Source organism: Pygocentrus nattereri, chromosome 30 (assembly GCF_015220715.1).
Source record: "Pygocentrus nattereri isolate fPygNat1 chromosome 30, fPygNat1.pri, whole genome shotgun sequence".
NCBI classification, from domain to species: Eukaryota; Metazoa; Chordata; class Actinopteri; order Characiformes; family Serrasalmidae; genus Pygocentrus; species Pygocentrus nattereri.
The window spans coordinates 9,516,462-9,531,860 of NC_051240.1; the positions used below are offsets into that span (position 1 = coordinate 9,516,462).

General features: G+C 39.8%; 1 protein-coding gene and 1 long non-coding RNA gene across 3 annotated transcripts in view; one reads left to right on the forward strand and one right to left on the reverse strand.

Annotated features, from left to right (window-relative positions):
* The window catches only part of LOC108424687 (somatostatin receptor type 5), a 31,818-nt gene extending 17,682 nt beyond the window's left edge, over nt 1-14,136 (reverse strand). Inside the window, exon 1 of one of the 2 annotated variants that reach the window (XM_037536384.1) lies at nt 13,990-14,136. The gene's annotated coding sequence lies outside the window, so the exon portion shown is untranslated. The remainder of the gene's footprint in view (nt 1-13,989) is intronic. The other variant, XM_037536385.1, reaches the window with a different exon arrangement.
* The window catches only part of LOC119262926, a 40,918-nt gene continuing 39,554 nt past the window's right edge, over nt 14,036-15,399 (forward strand). The window contains exon 1 of the long non-coding RNA XR_005129986.1: nt 14,036-14,144. This is a non-coding gene — a long non-coding RNA (uncharacterized LOC119262926). The remainder of the gene's footprint in view (nt 14,145-15,399) is intronic.

Consider the following 15,399-nt stretch of genomic DNA (forward strand, 5'->3'; position numbering starts at 1 on the left):
GAAGATCAGTACCATCTCTGCAGTAAGGAGACTCGTTGCAGTGGGTAAGAAAGATCTCACATGGCGCTATTTAACACAGTGCAGCTGTAACAGACAGCCACTGAATGTGCTTCTCAGTTTATCCAGTTTAGCAGTCAGAGAGTGTGAGCTATTATCCAATATGGTTAACAGCCATTAGTGTTATCCAATATCACTAAAACAACAGATCTTGTATGCCTAGAAGGTGTGAACACAGCTGTGGGCCGGAGCTTGTACAGTTCGAAATCCATCAGGAAACAAAACATTTGGAGCAGAAACAAAGAAATATGGTCCATCGAAAGAAAATTTGGGTGATGGCCATATACAGAGCCAAGCAGACAACACCCACAAAGGCAAAGATTTCATATAGAACAGGAAAAGAGTACACAGCGTCTCCACTGTCCTCCAGCTTGGATTTTCGTCCCTTTTCTGCCTGCACGTTTCTATTGATTGATGTGCCTCCCTGTCAGAGTCTGTTGCAGCAATAGTCGAAAAGGTTAGAACTTTGTTGACACTCTTTTTCACTGCATACAGGTGCATTTCTAGTCTGACAGAGCTAACACAGCATTCTAACTGAAATACATTGGGGGACTGTGTTTTTCATGCTGCGTCAGCCTCTAGTGTGTAGGCACCCTAACATGTAACTGTTGCAGCATTTAACGTGGAATGGGAAAATTCAAATAAGATGGTTGCAAACGAGAAGCTGACTTTAGCCTCACAGAGACATTGCTTCACTTTATTTATATTTTTGTGACCTGAAGATGAGGCTAACAGCTAAAGTGGAGCTAAATTTGACCCAATTCTTTAATCCTTATGATGAGACTATTGAAATACACATATGGTGATGGCCATATTACAAGGAAAAGGAAAATGACCTTTAAAGCACCTCTTGCAAGGCAATGTGTTTTCTGTCTTATTGGGCAGCATTTGGTAAACGAATTGAACCCACTTTACTAGCCTAAAGCTAGAATATATATAATTTAGCCAAATAATGTGTTGTCATTGCAAGTGTGGTGCCTGTTGCATAATGCTGATTTGAAGATCCATGTGATGATGTTTCAATTCAGGTTTTTTTGTGGTACTTTGGGGATATTACAGAGATCCTTTAAGCCAAACGAATCAGCCAGTCAAATCAAACAAATTACGAATTATAAATTATTAGAGCTCCCCTGGGATAATAATCCAGCTTAAATAGAGCATTATGTTACATCAGTATGGTATATTGTTGTAGTTGTGCTATTGTCCTTTAAAAAACGTGGTTGTGAACACCTTTGTTTTTAGCTGTGTTTAATTATTTACATCCCTAATTTGAAAGTAGTTATGCAGAAACTTCAAGACTCAAGACATTATTTCCTTTTTGTCTAGTAAGCTGTTTCAGAATAACACCAGTTTCTTTCAAATCCTATTAAGCTTGCCAACAAATACTGCACTGTCATTTTTTACCAAGCAAATGCTCGAATACACTCTCCTACTCTCACATACACTCACACAAACACACATGCATTACCTTGCAGCAAAACACCAGAGTAAAACACACTTCCTGAAGTTGTGTGTAAAGCTGCACTTAAATGGCTGATGATGGCTCTAGTGCACCTGAATGCTCTGCCTGATTGCATGGTTCAGCTGCTGACGCTTTGCTGCCTATTGTAGCATCTGAGACAGCTCCACTGTAATTACATATAATAACAAATCCGCCTCGCAATCCTCATCGGCGAAAAAACACTCTCCAAAGGGCCCGAGTGCGTCCATCAAAGCCAACCAGCGGGCCCGTAAACATTCTCTCACAGGAATAAACCGGCAACAGCGGCCGGTACATTTTGTCTCATTTAATGTGAAATTAGCTCTTAAGAGGTCGCAGTAACGCTAATGGACAGCAGGCTCTGGAGCAAATGGCTGAAATGCTACTTAGATTGTAATGGGGCGGCCGCCTAATGCAGGAGAAGAAAACTAGCGTCCTGCTAACCGGAGGTTCACAGTGCAGCTGGGGTTCCAGGTTTGGATGCCAGCTGTGCTGTATGCCTCACTCTTGATAACTGGCAAAGCTGGTGATTGTGTTGTATACTAGCTTACGGCACTGAACAGAAGTAGCGTTCACTTCTGTGTATGCTGTGTTGGACGGTGTATGGCCAGTAGCAGCAGTGTACCGTATTCTGCAGTACAGGATATGTTGTGACTAGCTGACCCCCTCCAGCATCTGCACGCATGCATACTATACATAACCAGAGGAACAAGAATCGACTACCACATGTCACCCATGGTTAGCAAGACTAGCCCAGGTAGCATGTAGCAGTGTAACATAAATGCTACATCTAACATATGACCTATTAATGATAATTCACTTCAGACATAATACATTTTTATATATATATATATATATATATATTACATACCATTTTATTAATATTCATTATGGAGCAATGTTAATTAAGTAAAAGAACTGTTAATAGCTAGCATTCCAAGTGGTAAGTGATTTATAGAAAACTTTTTTCATTTGTAAGTCAGTGAAATAAGAGAGAATTTTATTCGGCTGTTTCTGTGTTAATTCGTTACTTTTTTTTCTGTCAAAATTACTACATACTGCACAAGTCTATATATATATATATATATATATATATATATATATATACACATATACAGTGGGGCAAAAAAGTATTTAGTCAGCCACTGATTGTGCAAGTTCTCCTACTTAAAGATGAGAGAGGTCTGTAATTTTCATCATAGGTACACTTCAACTATGAGAGACAAAACAAGAAAAAAAAATCCAGGAAATCACATTGTAGGATTTTTAAAGAATTTATTTGTAAATTATGGTGGAAAATAAATATTTGGTCAATAACAAAAGTTCAACTCAATACTTTGTAACATAACCTTTGTTGGCAATGACAGAGGTCAAATGTATCCTGCAAGTCTTCATCAGGTTTGCACACACTGTAGCTGGTATTTTGGCCCATTCCTCCTGCAGATCTCCTCTAGAACAGTGAAGTTTTGGGGCTGTCGCTGGGCAACCTGAACTTTCAACTCCCTCGACAAATTTTCTATGGGGTTGAGGTCTGGAGACTGGCTAGGCCACTCCAGGACCTTGAAATGCTTTTTACGGAGCCACTCCTTCGTTGCCCGAGTGGTGTGCTTGGGATCATTGTCATGCTGGAAGACCCAGCCACGTTCCATCTTCAATGCTCTCACTGATAGAAGGAGGTTTTGGCTTAAAATCTCATGGCCCCATTCATTCTTCCCTCAACACGGATCAGTCGTCCTGTCCCCTTTGCAGAAAAACAGCACCAAAGCATGATGTTTCCACCCCCATGCTTCACAGTAGGTATGGTGCTCTTGGGATGCAACTCAGCATTCTTCTTCCTCCAAACACAACGAGTTCAGTTTTTACCAAAAAGTTCTATTTTGATTTCATCTGACCACATGATATTCTCCCAATCCTCTTCTGGATCATCCATATGCTCTCTGGCAAACTTCAGGCGGGCCTCGACATGTACTGACTTAAGCAGGGGGACACGCCTGGCACTGCAGGATTTGAGTCCCTCTTGGCGTAGTGTGTTACTGATAGTAGCCTTTGTTACTTTGGTCCCAGCTCTCTGCAGGTCATTCATCAGGTCCCTCTGTGTAGTTCTGGGATTTTTGCTCACCGTTCTCATGATCATTTTGATCCCACGGGTTGAGATCTTGCGTGATGCCCCACATCGAGGGAGATTATCCATGGTCTTGTATGTCTTCCATTTTCTTAAAATTGCTCCCACAGTTGATTTATTCACACCAACCTGCTTGCCTGTTGTAGATTCACTCTTCCCAGCCTGGTGCAGGTCTACAATTTTCTTCCTGGTTGTCTTCGACAGCTCTTTGGTCTTGGCCATGGTTGAGTTTGGAGTCTGACTGTTGGACAGTCTTGAGGCTGTGGACAGGTGTCTTTTATACAGATAATGAGGTCAAACAGGTGCCATTAATACAGGTAAGGAGTGGAGGACAGAAGAGCTTCTTAAAGAAGAAGTAACAGGTCTGTGAGAGCCAGAAATCTTGCTTGTTTGTGGGTGACCAAATAATTATTTTCCTCCATAATTTACAAATAAATTCTTAAAAAATCCTACAATGTGATTTCCTGGATTTTTTTTCTCATTTTGTCTCTCATAGTTGAAGTGTACCTATGATGAAAATTACAGACCTCTCTCATCTTTCTGAGTAGGAGAACTTGCACAATCAGTGGCTGACTAAACACTTTTTTGCCCCACTGTATATATATCCAACTATAAGCATCTGTGAATGGAGATAATTTTACAAAGAAAATGACATCAAATAGTTAAAAGTTTTCTTAAATTATGTTGAATAATTTAATGTCACTACAACAGTTTCATAATGAGAAATATTAGATTATTACTAATTATATTATCAGCAAAACAATCTGAGTGAACATCTTGTTTAAGTGCAGAATCTTCCATATTTATACTTCATTTAAACTTGTCCTGACTTTGCTTTGTTTTAAATGAAAAAAAAATCTAGTTTTCAAAGGTGGTCTCAGACTTTTGAACCCCACTATACACATAAATTCTGGTTTCCTAGTGGATATAAGGCTGAAAGCTGCATATCATGTGAACTCATCTGCCCTATATCACTGTAAAAACTGTAAAAATGACATTTTAGATCAATGGACAATTCTATCACTCCTACATTGGAAACATTTGTTAATTTACAACACGTCCTCAGTGTATGTACAGGAAAACTCTCTAGCTTAATACATGGAATCTTCCATAATTTTATGGTTTTATCTGTAAAATTCAAAACAGAAAAATCTGCATCCTCCACTAGGACCTCACTAATTTATCGGTTGGCCGTTAATATCAGCCAGTAGTGGCCAAACGCAGATGTTATTGATAAAAATAAAAGTAATATTAATATTGCAGCAAAAAAAAGGCTTGTGATATTGTCAGAATTCAAATTTGTGAAATCCCGACAAGATGTCCAAACCTTAGGAGGTTGTCCACTTAGGTTCAAGACCAACTGTGAAAAGTTTGGGTACACTTTTTGGAGAGTATTTTGAAGTGGTTTTAATTAAAAGGAGCATTTTTCCTTGTCAGCTTGCAAGCTTATCTCAAAGGTGTTTAAACGAAACTTCAGGCCAAAGCATTTCTATTTCTATTTCCATAGAAACTGTCAAACATTATTCATTCAAAATGTGCATCTCATACCATGGAAGACCGTTTGGTGATGCTGGATTTTTTCAGTGTTAGTAAATAGCTGTTTTATTTTTTTCTTGAATGATACCATTCAAGTTTTTTCTTCTTAGTTGAAAAGTAACAGCAAAAAACAAACATACCTAGGAAAGTTTTGGAGGAAGGTGAGGTGTCCCAAACCCTCCATCCGAACCCAAAATGCAGGGCTTACAGGTCAGTTGAAAAACTATTTTCTCACTTTTATCCAAATCCTGATATGTTCCTTTTTAGCCAATTTTTATGTGAAGGCCAGCCACTCGTATTGTGGAACGCAAGGCAGGAAATTCTGAGACATTTTATCACTGTAAGGCCAAAGAACTATTAGCCAACATCCATTTCTGAATAGAATTTCTGCATATTTGCATTATTTGAAGAGTTAGCAATCTTTTTATCTGTGAAATGTGAGATCACATAACAATCTGAAGTTGAAATTGTAATAAATTGTTTTGTACTGCTAATAATGGGGGCATATTTATGTTATGTTTCCTGGCACAACAAATAAATGAATAAAAATGAAAAACCAGTGCTCTGGTGTAGCTTTTTCTGGACCACTTTTGACAACATTGTAATCATGTCAGCCCATGCAATCAGTGTTCTTTGTTGCTGCTGTGATTCTACCAAATAAAAAAAAAAATCAAGCTGTAATTTTGTGTTTCTGCTAAGTGCTGGCTCAGAAAAGCCATAGCCTGAGCCACAATAATGTCATAATAATCATCTGCTAAATGTCTCAAGCATGAATATTTTATTAATCATCCGAACACATGCTGATTGGCTCTCTGCTGGTGTCGTGTGATAAACATCATAGCCATAAAATGCTGAACTAATAGAAAACTTGAATTAGTTGTGGAGATTTGCTTGCACTCTTACAAATATATTTTATATTTATATATTCTCCACTGTTTTTCCACTTGAGTGGTGGTTCTGGGATGACTGTATTTGAACAATCAGTGATCTATGCTATTTCTAGCTCCACCTATATGTTGCAGGTTGGCACACTTATTCTGGAAAGAACAATAACCAAATCCAGCGTGGGCACTCAGGGGTAGTGCAGGTCACTTGTGCTACATTCACATAGCAGGTAAAAGTGGCCCAAATCAGATTTTCTTACCAATGTGATTTTTTTTTGTTTGGCTGTTCACAATATCATTTAAACGTGATCTCGAAGGGTTTTTTGGTCTGTTTCTTCTAATTCTTTGTACAGAAACATCATCCCAGATGTTTATGAGGTCTGAGCAGCGTGAAATTATCGATTGTATTGGTTGTATTGACATAAAACTAGCATGAATTCCGATCTGGCTGTTCAGACTGGGTCGCATTGCGAATACGTATCAGATTTCAGTACCACATAAAAATGTCTCAAATCAGAAATGAAAAAGTCAGATTCAGTGTGTTTTTTTCTGTTCACACTGCCACAAAGATGCCACATATGTGTCACATATGTAAGATCGGATTTGGGCTGCTTTTACCTCCTGTGTGAACATAGCCTTGGAGGTGGAGGTGCGGTTCAGTACAGTTCATTTCCACTGCCAAGAGACCCAAATTGTACCTGAGCACCTGCGCTGGTACTATAGCCTCAGTCCTAAGAAACTAAGTTACAAAAGCAGTCCACTTGGAATTCATAAAATTCATATTACATATTACCATGTACAGTAGTGCACAAAAGTCAGCAACCACATTTCATTTATTTAATGTCTGGTTAACATAGTGTCTCGATTGGCCCCTCCCAGTCCTGTCCATGTGTTCGTGTTTTGGTTTAGTCCATGTGCGTTTGTTTTGGTATCTGTAGTCCTGCCCCTCTTTTGTAACTCCGCCCCCGATTCCCGATTTTCACCTGTCCCTCGTTTTCCCTGTATACTTAAGCACTGTTTTTTCCCCGTGTGTTTGCCGGTCTTTGTTTGATGTCTCGGTCACCGTTTGTTGTGTTGATTCTGGTTTTTGTCATGTCTGTCCCTCCTGCTCTCCGTATTGGCTCATTGACCCTGCACTGTTTTGACCACGACCCTGGATTTGCCCATAATAAATCTCGCTTATCTCAGCGTGTGCGTCCGCCTCCCTGCTCCCCGTTACACATAGGCATTAAATATAAGTCATTAATTTCTCAATAACAGGAAAAACCAAATTACAGAAAATTAGACAGAATCCCGACAACTAAATATAATAACATTTTCGAGATTTTGTATTTTCAGTATTCAGTATTGAGTTTTATTACAGCTTTTATTCTTTTCAGAAGGTTTTCTTTCATTTTTTTTTTTGTTTTTTTAAGGAATTAGCTGGGATGTTTTTCCCACTTCCAAAGTTCAGTCATAGAAGTTGGTTGTGCTTTCTGCTTGTCATGATTGGCCCCTCCCAGTCCTGTCCATGTGTTCATGCTGTGTTTTAGTCTAGTCCATGTGATTTCTTTGTTTTGATCCCCAGTCCAGCCCCTTGTTTTGTAACTCCGCCCCCGATTGTTCCCACCTGTGTTTCCACCTGTGTCCTGTTATCCCTTGTGTATTTATGCCCTGTGTTTGCTCCTTGGTTTCATTGGTCTTTGTTTGATATGTTTCAGGTTTGATGTGTTGTGTGTTGTTTGATCATCTGGCCCTGTTGTTTGTGTAACATGTTTATTTTCATTATGTCTGTCCCTCCTGCTCTCCGTATTGGCTCATTGACCCTGCACTGTTTAGACCATGACCCTGGATTTGCCCTCAATAAAACTCGCTTATCTCAGCGTATGCGTCCGCCTCGTTGCTCCTCGTTACGCTGCTTCTCACTGACCAGGTTGTTACAAACATATTCAGTGATGCTGAGGTCTGGACTCTGGGATGGACAGTTAATTTGTCCATTTTTTGGTCTACCAACTCTTGCACAGTTGTTAGAAGTCACAATTTCTCTATACTTTTAATTATACCGTGTTTCAAGCTCCAGTTTTGGAAACTCCTCTTTTACTTTATCATTGACTTTTCCCTTTTATAAGATTTTTATCTTAAACCTAATTCTATGAAAAAAGGACATTTTTCCCTTATAATTGCCTTTTTGAACGTAATTAAAGCAGTCTCTGACTCTTGCACAGCACTGTGCAGCATCTGCCTATTCAGCCCTCAGAGGTTTGGCTCACTTATTCACACTGAGGCCATGTTGCTAATGGATAATCCTAAAGGAAAAAGAGAGCTTGGAAATATTGGCTATAAACTTACACAAAAGTGGGAAAAATAGTCAAAGGAAAGAAGAATGCATTTCATTATGCAACCAAAAGTGCCTCTTCTGTGGCCTCGCTCCAAAGATCCCTTTTTGGCACCTTTAGAAGAGTATAGTGTATTAATCAGTCGGCACATTTGAACATTTTTCACTATTTCCTGTAATTCTCAGAATCCCACTTCATCCCTGCTGCTCTGATGAAATGTAAAATGGAAGCTTGACTGGAGGGAGAAAAGGAAGTGTCTAAGCATGCGTGCGGCGGGCTCAAACAGGCAGGTATAGACAAATTGACTTCTGTCACTCAAATGTAATTGGTTAAACTGAAGTGTATGCACTGATGCAGCAAGTGCTGTCTGAAAGGACGTGGTGTGAGATGTGGCGGAAGCAGAAACATGAGAAAAGGTGAGACAAACACTGTTCATGTCAAACAATGTTGTGTCAGTATGATGAATGGAGCTTCAGTACCTGCTCTGTCAGTGTGTGTATGTATTTGTGTATTTACCTCTATGTGACAAATAAAATGTCCCGAGGAAGACTGAAAACATGACAGTGTTTGACATTATGAGGACACTGGGATGGTCCCCATGAGGAAAACATTATATATATATATATATATATATATATATATATATATATATATATATATGCTTTTGTAAAAAAAAAAAGTAAAGAGGTCAAAAACTTGCTTTTGATTCCTAAGGTGGAGGGAACAGTTTGGTGAAAAAGTCAAATGTAATCATGTAGTAATGTAACCTTACTACACTAGGAAAACAGCACAGAACTCACACCTATAACTTTAATTCATCTTCTTGAGGGCTGTAATATAGCACTGTTTTTAAGTCTTCACATGGTGAGCCTCTAAATTGTTCAAAATTGTTTGTACATTTTATGCACAGAATCATCAATAATGTCAAATATCATGTAAGTAAAATACATTTTATCATGCTAAAATGAGCTTTTGTACCTTGTAGATAACCCCTTAAAATCCCAGGCTTATTACATACAAAGGCTTATTATTCAGCACAGGGACTTCAATGCAAACTGGCTGAGCTATTCTTGGGTTATAGAAATGTGTAATGAAACTTTGGGCCTGCCAGTGGACCCTGGCCTTTTAAGGGGTAAAGATTTGCCAGTGTTTGACACACCCTTGTTTTGCCAATTACATTTATTTTGATGCATATATTCTTATGTATTTACATTGGAACGCTTGTTTTGTTGAAGAACATAGAACTGTATAGAATCAATTCATTTGCATTAACTTACAAGACTTTTTAGTGACTGATACAAGCCCCTTTGTCTGTTGCAGTTAACCCTGCTTTCATATGTAGCAGAGATGCGTTGATTGCTTGTATAAAAAAATATTAAAAAATAAATTATCTTAAAATAATTACTTCGAAAAAACCTAAATGTGTTAGGTTGTGCTCCACTCTTCTATACTATAATAAAAATGGACCAAAATACAACAAAGTAACCGAAAACAGCAGTAGCCTCCATGTAGCCTGAATTTTGGCCACACTTTTTTTATAAATAACACTGAGTGTGTTTAGATGAACTTAATAATCTGCAAACTGCAGAAAATCTGATTTTGTCAGTAGTCCGTGCAACAGGTTTACATACACTTGTGTAATCAGATAACGGGAAAACTCCAGGTCCACATGAGCCAGGCAATGTATGGATACCTGCTTTGTGACCAGCCAATGAACTCATAGAAGAAAACATGATGTAAAGGTAACATAAAACTCATTGCTATTCTTCATTTTGTCAAGCATGCAATTGCTTCCAGCATGGCTTTGAATGAGTTGTGTTGCCATCTCGTAGCTGCTGTGTTAAACGCTGCTTGCTGTTTTTGTGCCTGCGCAGACTGAGAAACCCAAAATACATCCGAGTAAGCAGATCTACTTGCACTGGAGAAAAAAAAAAAACATTACTCAGCTAAAATCCTCTCTTTGTCAGATTTCTTCATCAGATTTCCAGGCCTTAATCTGATCTAAGAAATCTGTGCATGCTGTTTACATGACCACTTGAGCGATCAGATGAGTGCAGAAATCTGATTATGATTGGACGATTAAGTGCATGTAAACACACTCAGTATGTCATACAATGTCAGAAACCACTTAACCCAATCTGTACATACTGTAAATTAGACATTTTGTCCAAATATTCCTTTAACTTTAGAGTAGGGTTAAGATTAGCAGAGTAGAATTTCACTAAAATTAGTAAACAATGGAAATGCCCACAAAAGGCCTTATGTATATGTCTTTGTGTGTACTTTCCAGAAGGCTTTTAAACAAGCCAAAGAAGGTTTAAAAGCTGTTAGTCGAAGCTCTGTACTCACAAACATTATGAAGGAAACATTGCCGCCAACATTTTCCTTTGATGTTTAGAGGACTCAAGACTGCCACTTTGTTGAGGCAAAATTCCTAATTGTGTTGTTAGTGCTCATTTGCAAGTAGATTATTCCCGGCTTGCCACTTGTAGCTGTCTGAAAGCCTCTGCAGTGGCAGTAGTGGAACGCAGCCGGTTAGCAGCAGTGCTGCCAGCCTGATTGGTTCTGACTGTTTTTATAGTAGCAGAAATTGCCACACTGAGTCCTCAGGAACAGCTAAAACCAACAGTGACAGGACAAAATCACCTGCGATTCAGACTCCCAGCAATAACCAGTGGCTAAATGGAAGAGTCTTGGCTCTCTAGGAGCAGCCGTGCCATTAGCTAGCTGGACAAAGAAGTTCAAATAAACACTTCAGCATCGATGCCAGAATCAAATGAGTGCACACAGAGACTGAAACAAAACACCATTAGGAGGTTTTCTGGGCAGGATGGAGCACAATTAAATAGAAGCCTTCCATTTCTACTCTCTCTCTCTCTCTCTCACACACACACTCTCTCACACACACTCTCTCCATCGATCTCTCTCCTATTGAAAGGGCCAGATTGGCGGCTGGAGAGAGATAGCGGTTAGTGAAGAGAAGCTAATTGCACCAACAGGGCAAGGAGAGGACATCAATCACCCGTGCTTTTCCCTCCATCAGTCAAACTGAAGCAAGGTGCAGTAGTGTGAACAGCTGTGGACTCTAATCTGAATTAATGGACACCTGAGCGGGCAAAAGGGCAGCCATTTTGATTTATGGGAGGCTCATAAGGTGCATGGGTCTTCAATAAATCCATTTGCAAATCTCATCACGTGGTGTTTCCCAAACAAACACTGACTACCCAGGACTGAAGAGTCAGTAAGAGGGTCAGACCTGCATGTAATGATGGATGCACATATATAATGCAGTAGGATTAGACTCTGTTGACCCTCAGGATTATTCATAGGCTCCGAAATTCAGCATCTTCCTGCTCATAACTATAGATATTTCAACAACACTTTCAGATGTTTTAAAATATAACTGACTACTGTGTGTCAATAACAAAAATGATTAAATATCATCATTGAAATTGATCATTTACAAACTGACATTCACAGATGGACAGACAGACTGAGGGACAGACAAAATAAGGTGACAGACAGATAGATAGGCAGACAGACAGAAAACAAACAGACAGACAGAATAATAGAAAGACAAGCAGGCAGACAGTCATGTAGAGTGATGGACAGCAGGCAGGCAGTTGGATGGACAGACAGAAAGATGGATAGAGAAACAGACAGACACACAGACAGACGAACAGACAGACAGATAATCGTTCAGACAGATACACAGGAAGTCGGACAAAGTAATTAACAAATGGATGTATACAGAGCAAAGGACAGAAAGGCGGTCAGAAAGATGAGCAGACAAATGGACAGGCGATAATTTAGAGAGACAGAGAGATGGACAGACCAAAAGGCAGATGGACAGACTATAAGTCAGATGGATAGAAAGCTGGACATGCAGACAGAACAATGGACAGAGACTAACAGATGGATGGACAGATGGTCAGACACACAGAAAGTTGGACAGACAGAAAAAATAAGAGACAAATAGCCTGACAAATGGATGGATAGACAACAGGTCAGACAGATGAACAGAAATAAAGCGCAATGGACAGAAAAACTGATAGATGGACAGACAGGCAGACAGTTGGGCACGTAGACAGATTAATGGACAGAGAGACTGACGAGATTAATGGAAAGACGGTAGGTCAGACAGATGGACAGACAGACAGACAGAGCAATGGACAGAGAGACTGACAGATGGGCAGACAGTAGGTCAGACAGACAGAAAGTTGGACAGGCTATCAGAGCTAGGGACAGAGAAAGTGGCTGGCAGACAGACAGTGGAAAGAGACAGACAGTAGATCAGACAGACAGAAAGACAGATGGACAGAGAGGAAGTCAAGCAGACAGAAACACAGATGTATAGACAGTGAGTCAGACAGACAGACAGTGGAGAGGTATAGGGATATACACACAGATGGAAATGAAGACAGGGATGGAGGAAAATCAGCAGTGAAGGTTCAGCTGAATGGCATCATTACCATATGTCTTTTTGACACACACTACCACTATTATTTCCACAGCTATAGCGAAGCTCACCATCCAGCCATGCACTGCATCCAAGTGGCATGTCAGTGATGTGACAGGTCAGGCTGGGTTTATAACAGCATTAAGTTTTGTGCTCATAATTGCAGCCACGCTTGTGGTTAAATTTGACCTGCCTGATTTACACATTTTCCCCTTGTCCCAAAAACAGCTGATTAGCCAAGACACATTTAGTCTTCTTTAGTTTTGCACTACAGCTATGAGGCCAAAGCCTAGACAGATTTCGGCTGACTTAGACTTCTATTATGTTTGAGCTGTTTTAGCTCAATTGCAAAACTAAAGAAGCCAACTTCAGACACCAAACATGTATTGACTAATGGACTTCATTTGGGCTAAAGAGGAAACTCTGTACATTAGAATTTTTGGTGAGCCATTCCTGTAACACTGAAGCATGCCTATACAAATCCCCACTTCATACTGAGTTCTAAAGGCTGTACCCTACACAAACTGGATATTAAGTAGACCAGATTATGCAGATCAAACTCACTCATTCCTTTCATTCATTCCTTTCATCAGGGGAAACTGGCCACACCTGCTGCACAAGCAACCTTCAGCTAAAATCCGCTCCACAAGGCTGCACTGAGCACTGAACCCAGCCATAAGAGCCCACCCAGAGGATGAACATGCTGAAGGAAGAACATTCTCTGGTGTAAGATGGCCAAACAGCATTTTGATTGAATTTATTTCCACATTAAGAAATGCCTACACCTGTTACATCAACGCAAACACTGCCAAAGAAGTTAAACTGGGAGACAAAGGTGTGTTGATGTGTTAGAGTTTATTCATCTGAAAAAATCATGAAGACATTTCAACACATCACACATTCAGACCTGAGCGGAGGTGCAGGCTGAACTTTCTCACTGTTGGCCTGGTCTCTGTAGGAGAACGCAGGCTGCTTCTGTCTGAACCCAAACACATGCTGCACGTGAACGAACATAAACAGATCGTGCGGCACGAGCTCGCATTCCTTCATCTGCTGTGAGCGCAGCGAGCCTTACAGCAACAGCTGCTGAGGAAAGTTTCAACGCTGCTCACTTTCTGATCTAATGCCCAACTCACCGTGTTCCTGCGCGCGCCTGGAGTGTCCAGCGGTGTCCGGCCGTGATGCGCGTGGTCCCGAAGCCGCGGAGAGTCCAGCAGCAGCGACGAGGCGCGAGTGCGCGCTCATGATCCGGCACACGGCGCGGCGCGCGCGACCAGCATCCCGTATCCAGGTAACGAAGCGCCCTCAGGCACGAGCGTTTATGTTTGTGTGCGTGTGTGTGTGTGTTTGGGGTGGGGGTGCGTGCGGAAGAGCTTGCATTTGTGCATGTTTTTGCTTTGAGTTTATTGTAGAATTAATTTGTAGATTACTAGGCTGTTTTTATTGTATATGTATGTGTGAGCGTGCGTTATGCGGGTACATGACTGTGTGTGCTTGTGCGTGTGAATGGTGCGCGTATTGTATTTAACACTTTGTGGGGACGTATTGATAAAAAACATACAGTGCATACTCAGTTTAAAGGGAAACGTTTGGGAATGTTTTTTATACTTTGTGGGGACGTATTGATAAAAAAACAGTACATACTCAGTTTAAGGGTAACGTTTGGGAATGTTCGTGTAATTAAATTACATTAAGAGGTAAATAAGGTCACAAGTACAGATTTAATGTGAAATGCTCTGTTCTAGAGAAACTAACCAAGAAAAATTGTTCACAGTGATGGTGATAGGAAGCAGACGTCCAGGTGGGTAATCCAGGTCCAAAAATTAAAAACCCTCCCCAGGGTTTTGTTCTAACTGCTTGGCTTCTCTAATTTGCTCTAACCAGTCGCAAAGGTGTTCAGGAAGTTGGAACAAAATCCTGGGGAAGGTTTTTACTTTTTGGACCTGGATTACCCACCTCTATGTTTATGTATGCTGCCTGATGCATGAGACATTGTTTTATGATTGCTTCTGAGATAAGATTAGACTAGAGTTGTTGATGATGATGATGATGATGATGATGATGATCAAAGTCAATATCAAAATGATATATATATATATATATATATATATATATATATATATATATATATATATATATACATATATATATATATATATACTAGGCAGCATAGACAGACATAAAACATACATAAAGGGAAAAAATATAAAAATATGTAGCTGTTTTTGCAAATCTCCAAAATGGTAATGTTACAGCAGAAGGGAAAAAACATGCTTTACTTTGAATGTAAGTAATTGGAACCAGACTTTTTTCCAAGTAATTTCTGGTCATTTGTTTTGGCCCATTCAACATGAAATGTACACACAACGTGAAGGCCAACAGGCTTCTTTGAATTGTGTCAAAAACTGAAAATGGCAAAAATGGCATGACAGCAGCGATATTCATATTAAAAGAATATTGCATGTTGTATAGAAAAATACTGCACATTGTTCTCAGTGATGGTTCTAGTGCAAAGTGTAACAGTAAATATAACACTGGTGAATAAT